The sequence below is a fragment of the Quercus robur genome, chromosome 4, assembly GCF_932294415.1.
Source record: "Quercus robur chromosome 4, dhQueRobu3.1, whole genome shotgun sequence".
Lineage (NCBI taxonomy): Eukaryota > Viridiplantae > Streptophyta > Magnoliopsida > Fagales > Fagaceae > Quercus > Quercus robur.
This window is the reverse complement of record NC_065537.1, coordinates 49,210,041-49,217,894: the sequence shown is the minus strand read 5'-3', so window position 1 is coordinate 49,217,894 and position 7,854 is coordinate 49,210,041. Positions and strand designations below refer to the sequence as shown.

General features: G+C 30.5%; 1 long non-coding RNA gene across 1 annotated transcript; it reads left to right on the top strand.

Annotated features, from left to right (window-relative positions):
- LOC126724474 (uncharacterized) lies at positions 1-2,288 on the top strand. Its single transcript, XR_007654998.1, has 2 exons — positions 1-691; positions 1,980-2,288. It is a non-coding gene; the product is annotated as an uncharacterized LOC126724474 (long non-coding RNA).
- The last annotated feature ends 5,566 nt before the right edge of the window (positions 2,289-7,854 follow it).

Genomic DNA, 7,854 nt, shown 5'->3' with positions numbered 1-7,854 from the left:
ACCCAAATCCAATACAATTGGGCATGCGATTTTGAAATCCCTCTAGTTAGCGTTGTCCACTCTTACTTTTGTGATTAGCCCCACTCGATAGATTACACATCACTCAAAATTCATGTGTTACTTTGTGGACAATGTTCGGCTGTAGTGTACCCAAATGGGCAAATTAATCATGGGTGGCTAACCACAGCTCAGTTTTTTTATCAACATTTTACAACTTTTAGGAATCTGTCCTACTATTGAAGATATGTCACAGCGATAATAGCATGGATGAGTAATAAAAGGAACTAAAGCAACTTATTTAGTCATCCAGAAGGCAGTCATTCACTCCACGTCCTCATCTTCCTTGCTCTCACATACAAAAACCTCACTCAAGGCACAGCAGAGTACTCTCAGCCACAATTCACATTCGCACACATTATCCGAAACCTATATCACGGCACACTACCATCATGAATGACTGCCACAAACTCGAAAGTCACATAACCAAACCACTACCTCACCTTCAACTTGAACACCACACCAGCAGGTAGCAACCAACACTCACAGGCAGTTCACTTCACTCGCCCAACTCCGAAAGTGAGATCCATTGTTAAAAGCCCACCCAAGTTTCAAGAAGAGTCCAATAATCCACACTGATCCTGGTCCAAATTCGAAACCCAGAAGCAGGCCCAAACCTAATTCCCAACTTAAGGTATAGATGTTCCTAAAACAGATAAGTATGTGTCAACGACTAATGCATTTATTTTTATTTACTATTACTCTTACATTAGGTGATGACTGATTAAAGCAAAGTATACTCAACATACATATATATATATATATATATATGTGTGTGTATGTGTGTTCTTAGGAGAAAATGATTTTTGCCCAAAAAATTTAAACTATGTAGCACTTTATTCCTATTTTCAAACTATTTGGCATCGTGTTCTTGTTTTGAAATTCGATTTTTTTGAAAATTAAATTCCTCATATAACTCGATTTTACCATTTCCAAATTATGTGAAAATTTTGCCACACTAGACTGAGAAGACGTGGCTTTACATGTTTTAAAAAATTCAAGCTAGAACTCAATTTCCTTAAAATTGAGTTCCAAAGAGATTTTTTTTTTTTTTTTGGGGTATCATTATTCTCTATTAGTATTAGTGAGTTCTTCGCAATTTTGGAAGAAGAAAAAAATGTGTAACCCAATATTAAACATACCGAGTTTGAGTGAAATCCCTGAACCGGCCCATGCACTTCTCCCTTTCCTTCAACCGCATCACATATCTCCTTTTCTTCCTCCTTTAGTCACGTTTGAGCCCTGTGTTAAGTCGCCATGAAATCCCCAAATCCCCAAATCCTAACCGGTGATGCCCTAACTGGAGAAGGGAGATCGAAATCCAACTTGACATCCAACCTAACTGGAGAATTCAAAGTAATGTATTCTGCTATTTTTATTGGCAATAGAAACTTTATTAGTATAGAGTTGATTTAGAGCAATATGTAACTCAAAAAAGAACAATAATTGATGATTTACTTAATTGTTGAATGTACTTTTTAGATGGGTTTGCTTAATTTTAATTTTACCTCTAACTTACTAGTCTTGCTGTGAATTTTGCACAATGAAACCTCTTTTCTTTTTTCTTTATTTTTTTGTAATTTGTATTAGTTTTACTTGCACTTAGTGAAGTTTCAATGAAGTTTTTTAAGAAATCTGTTGAACATAAATGTAAATATGTATAAAATCGAATTTATTAGCCAAAAGTTGTATCCGAATTGAGTTTTGGGTTAAACATTAGGTTTTGGATTGGTTGTATTGTTAGTAGTATTTATTTCCTTCTTATCCCGTTACTTGTTAAATTAAGGGGTTGTATGGTTCATATTTTAAAACTTGTTCTAAAAATAGCTGAAAACTTGTTTTGAGAATTCATTCTTAGAATTGGTATTCTAAGCAATTAAATTTTGAATAACATATTTGGTTTTGCTTTCTTGTTGTTCCAGGAATGCATGCAGGCTCATAGTGGTGCCTAATTCTGGCTGAAAGTTGGAACAACCTTGGTGAAAATGGTCAACTAATTTACTGTTATTACTTGTCTTAGATCTGTTTTGTCACTCTCAAAAATTTGATTGCTTTAACTTCTAAATTATCCATTGTTTTTCAAATAAATAGTTTGCAAGTATTGAAAGGCCACTACCTCCTTAAATATCCCTGCAGTACTAACTACTACGTTCCATATATTATTTAACTTCTTTTGAGGAGAATTATGGTTCGTCTAGACCATTTGAGTAATTCAATCCTGCTTAAAGTCCTGATTAGCATCTTGAGATTTTCTCACAAATGCCAAGAAATGGCCTAAATATTGGTTCCATGCTTGTCATAGTGCCTAACAAGAAATAACTGGAGGGTGGTGCACCTAAATTTTACAAGAACAGAGCGCAAACTACCAATATTTTTCCATTGTACTCACATGACTCTCATTCAACCAAATAGATTTAGCACAAACAGTACAATATATCAACTGAAAATATTTTCTTAATATGAAAATACATTTTAGCTTATAAACCTTTACAATTTCTAAAACTATTCCTCACCTATATATTTTCAATGTGCATCAAATTATGATATAAGTTTTGTACTTGAGATGATAGAGAAATGATTGCTAGAGAAAGAACACAAAATCCAGGGATGTATAGCTGAGGAGCTGTATGTGAGAAACACTAAAGTGAAGGATATAGAAACATTGATTCTGAACCATCTGGTCAGGATATAGCTTCAATAAAACTCGATTTTCTTAAACTTAAGTTCACTTTTAAAAAATTCCAACATAACTCGATACCATAAAAATCAGGTTACATACAAATTTCTAGTGGAACTCGATATTCATAATATTGAGTTACACATCAATTTTATTTTTTATTTTTTCAAAATTGTGAAGAATTCGGTTATACAAATATCGAGTTTTGCTTCTTCTTTGTCTTTTTTTTTTCTTTTTTTTTTTGTGGAACTCGATTTTCTTAAAATCAAGTTCCAGCTGGATTTTTTTAACACAAAAGGTCACGTGGTCTAGTGTGGCAAAAATAACATATAATTTGGAAAGGGTAAAATCGAGTTATATGGGGAACTCGATTTTCAAAAAATTGAGTTCCAAAACAAGGACACAAAGCTAAATAGTTTGAAAATTAGGCTTTGCATCTTTAAATCTCTCATATTACAGATTTATCTTATCTTAATAAAAATATTATGACACTAAATCCAAAATAAAAAACGAGCCTCATCATGCTTGTGATGAGGACAATTATTATTATGTTGGAGAATTTAAATTAGCATACCATACTTTTATTTTTAGAAGAAAAGAAGATTATTGATTTTTTGGTTAAGAGATTTTTTTTTTTTTTTTTTGAAACTTTTCTTTGGTTAAGAGTTAGTGATCCTTATTACACTTGTTATTTGTGAAAATGAAAAATAAGGGTGGTTAATCTCTAAAGAATAGAGTGACATTTATTATTTAAATTATTTCAAATTGATTAAATTTATACATGTTTCATAATTTTTCAAAATATTAGTATACTTTAACTGTGTAACTCTAATTTATTTAACAAAAAAATTTTATTCTAAAATGTTCAAAGAATATTATTTCTAACTAATATGATTTAAAAAATAGTTCACAAATTACAACTTAAAAATTGACTAAATGAAAAGATGATCATAATATTTTTGTACTAATGCAAAAATAAATTTGATTTTGTTATATATAAGAAAATAAGATATTTTATATCAAATTAGCCTGTTACAAACATACTATATATATATATATATATAGAGAGAGAGAGAGAGAGAGAGAGAGAGAGAGAGAGATCTATAATATAAAATAAAAAGCCCAATAGCTAAACTTATGGCTCCACCTGTTGGGAATTTCACCCAACCAAAGAGTAATAAAGAAAGAACAAAATGAACAAAACATGTAAATAGAAATTATGATAAATCTAAACAAATAATTAAATGATAAATCTAAATCGCATTGGAGGAATGGGAATGAAGTTATTTTATTGGATGTCTTGATCACGGACAAAATATGAATTGCCACTTGGCTATTAATTTGGCCCAAGTCGTGTCAACTCAAATTTGTTAATTAATCGGTGATTATCATGAATATACGAAAACCTTAGTACAGTAGGACTCATAAATAGTACTAAAAAGTGCAGTGAGATACATAAATAGAAATAAAAATAAGTTAAATAATAAAATAAGCTAGCTTTATAATCTATTCCCAAACGCAACCCTAGTATTAAATAAGCAAGTTGCTATAATTTTTGTATCTCCTCCTTTGGTTCAATAATGCCCTTCTTGGGAAACAAAAGAAAAAAAAAATGATAAGTAATGGCAGCTTTACATGTTACTCAGGGAGGTCACATGATCACATTGAATTGATTTTTTTTTTTAATACCTTAAAATTTTTGAATTTTAAATTAATATGGGTTGTTGACCACCCTAGAAAAAATTCTTGAACACCTTGTAAAAAACTTGAACACCCTAAATAAAAATTTGAGTCCATTAAAAATAAAATTTAATCTCTCCAAAATTTTGGTCCATTGAAGGTTGAACCAAAGAATTTCAAGAAATGTAATTTTTACAACATTTTCACAACAGTTTCACAAATAAATCTTAAGTAGTAAGTTGTTACCGGTTGTTATTGATGGACAAAAGTGATTTTTGTGGTAGGTTCAAATTAGAGCTAGTAAAAACTACTCATCCAAGATTTGTTATAAAAATGTCGTAAAAATATTACGAACATAAAACTTTAAAAAATTTGCCCAAACAAATACAATTTAGCCCAAAAGCCCAAATCAAATGTTTAAGTATGTGTTTGGTTCCAAATTAAAAAGCTAACTTATTTTATTATTCAACATATTTTTGCTACTATTCATAGGTCCCACTATACTTTTTGGTACTATTCATGGGTTCCACTGTACTATTTCAGCTAACTTTTACTTTTATCTACAATACTTTCAGCAAATAGTTTTCAGTTTCAGCAAAATAAGCAGGTTTCAAACAAACCCTAAGTTGTTCCCAAACGAACACAAAGTGCCCGTTTTTTGTTTTTTGTGGTTATTTTTAAGAAAATGTTTTGGATCCATTCGACAAAGTAACACTTTTAGTACCCGTTTGGATACAGCTACTAGCGTCTGCGTTTTGGCATTTTGGCATTTTCTTTTTTTATTTTTTTTATTTTTTGAGAAGAGTGTTTCACGTGATTATGCACTGTTTAGTGAGCCCGTGCACTGTTCACAAGACTCATAAATACTTTATTAAAAAAAAAAAAAAAACTTTAAAACTGGGTCTACAATACTATTTACACATTTAAAAATTATTTTACTACAGTATTTTCAGATTTTAGTAAAATAAGCGGTATCCAAACACATCATTAATATCTATGCAGAGCATAATAATTGAAAGAAGGAAATTGTTTTAAGAATCCCAGTTTGCCCCTGTTGTTCAAATAATGCTAATAAGTTGTTGCTAATGTATCAATAATTGTAGTACAAACTACAAAAGACTTGTAATCAATATCACATCAAGTGACCAAACAATTATTTTATTTTATTTTTGAAAGTGAATCTATGAGGTTTTTAATACTTTTATATCAAAAATTTTAATACAAATTGAAAAAATAATAATAAAATTGTTGTTTCAAGAGGACAAACTTCGTCCACGCTTGAACCATGTATTATGGATGGATGTGCTTTGTGCCTTGTGCCAAAATAAAATCAAGTCAAGTGATAAAGTCCAATCATTTCATTATCCATCTCAAGCACCCACTGACTTTACCATTACCCATCAATTTTACAATTGAAAATATTTCTAATGCTACTGTTTCTAGTCTTGCTGACTTGCTTGCTCTCCTGTTTGCGAGGGAAAAGATTTCATCTAACTTTAAAAGGCATCTTTTTTTACTGTTTATCTCTAAATTTAAAAGTTACCCTTCAGTTTATTTTTATTACTATTTATGAGCTTTATTGCACTTTTTGATACGATTCATGGGTCTTACTGTACTATTTCAACTAACTTTTCCCTTTATCTACAATACTTTCAACAAAAAATTTTAGTTTTAGCAAAATAAACAGATCTCAAACAAACCATTGTGATTTTTAAATTGTTCTCAAATGACACACATTTTCAAATGGCTAGTCTATTAGTGTTTATTTTAGTCTTTAGCTGAATTTGTTGGATTTATGTGATATATTTTCTACATACGCATATGCACTAAATTAAGTAATTTCTATTTACTTTATTGAATATGATTAATATAAAAGTTGAATGCCTAAATTGAATACATTGAATGAACTTATAGTTTACCCTTTATTATTTTGCACCATGAATAAATTTCTTATAAAGAAATCACTTGTATTGCAAGATTAATATTCTAAGCAAAATTGTGTTGACTTTAATAATTTTCTTTGAGATCATAGGCTATGAGAAAATGTCTCATTTTTTTCATCCTAATGATCAGGTTGAAATAAGAAGAGCATATTTACAAAGAGGTTTTTGTCAACTTCTTGGCCATGATTTCCCTAAAAAAGAAATTAATGGAGCATTGTGTTGATTTAATACTAATTAGTTTAAAGAATACAAAAATTGGTTGGAATAGATCATAAAAAAAGATGATGTATTTTGTTTATATTGTAACTTATTAGGCAAGATGTTCGTAATTGGATGGGATTTTAGTAGTTTAATGATTATTTGGTTGTATACATTGAAAATGATGCAGTTAATAGAATTAATAACGAAACTATCATACATCAATTTCAAAATATGAAAACTCGTAGAATAAAATTTTAAAGATTTATGTATTTGAGTTTTTTTTTTTTTGTGATATCGATATATTCAAATTTTATTTTATTAAATTTTGTTTAATTTAAGTTTTTTAATGACCACCCTGAGAAAAATTTCTAGAGCCACCACTGCTTGATTGCTTTGAAAAATATATAGGACTCAATATTTCTTTTTTTGTTCTTCAAAGATTATAAAATTTGGATTTATTACAAAACCCCAAAACTTGAACGGAAAAGTCAAGAAATGGTGGGTGGGAAGATAGTAGTTTTTTTTTTTTAAATAATTATTTAGAGTAAAATATAGGACCCATATTGGAATAAACACTAAAACACAAAATGTGCCGTGATTTATATTCTTGCAATAAATAGCTGATGTGATTATGTGTGAAAGCTCAAAAATGTGTTAAAAATACAAGAGCTGTTTAAACCCTCAAATTAAAGTTACAACTTGATAGATTTTACACTAACTTAGTTATAAGTGTGAAATAGTGCAAATGCGAGCAGATAAATAAACAAGCTACTTTAATCCATAATCAAAACAACACAGCAGTAAAATAGAATGTAAAAGAGTAAGGAAGAGAGATGCAAACACAAGATAACACGCCGATGTGTTATCGAAGAGGAAATCGAAGAACTCGGCGAAAAATCTCTCCGCCGCCCTCCAAGCGGTAATCGATCCACTAGACAATCAGTTAAGATACATGGGTTAGCAAGAGAACCTCCAAGCCTAATCTATCCGTTGTACCTAAGCCCTCCAAGCTCCTACTCTAACAAGGCTTCTCGAAACTGTGTCTTGTCTAGCTCTCTGGATCCTGCAACAAGCTCCATGTTGCATCTGCCATCCTTGGCTTTTTCCAATGCTTCCCAGCAGCACCAAAACCTCACTTTACACTCTGAAAGTGTGTGATAAGTGTTTGGGCTATCAACCTCTCAATGGTATGGAAATGGAGAGGTAGGAGTTGAGGAAATCTACAAGCATATGTGTAGAGATATATGGGTATGATAATATCTAACTCTCAAGGTTTGACGTTAGGGTTTTCTCTCA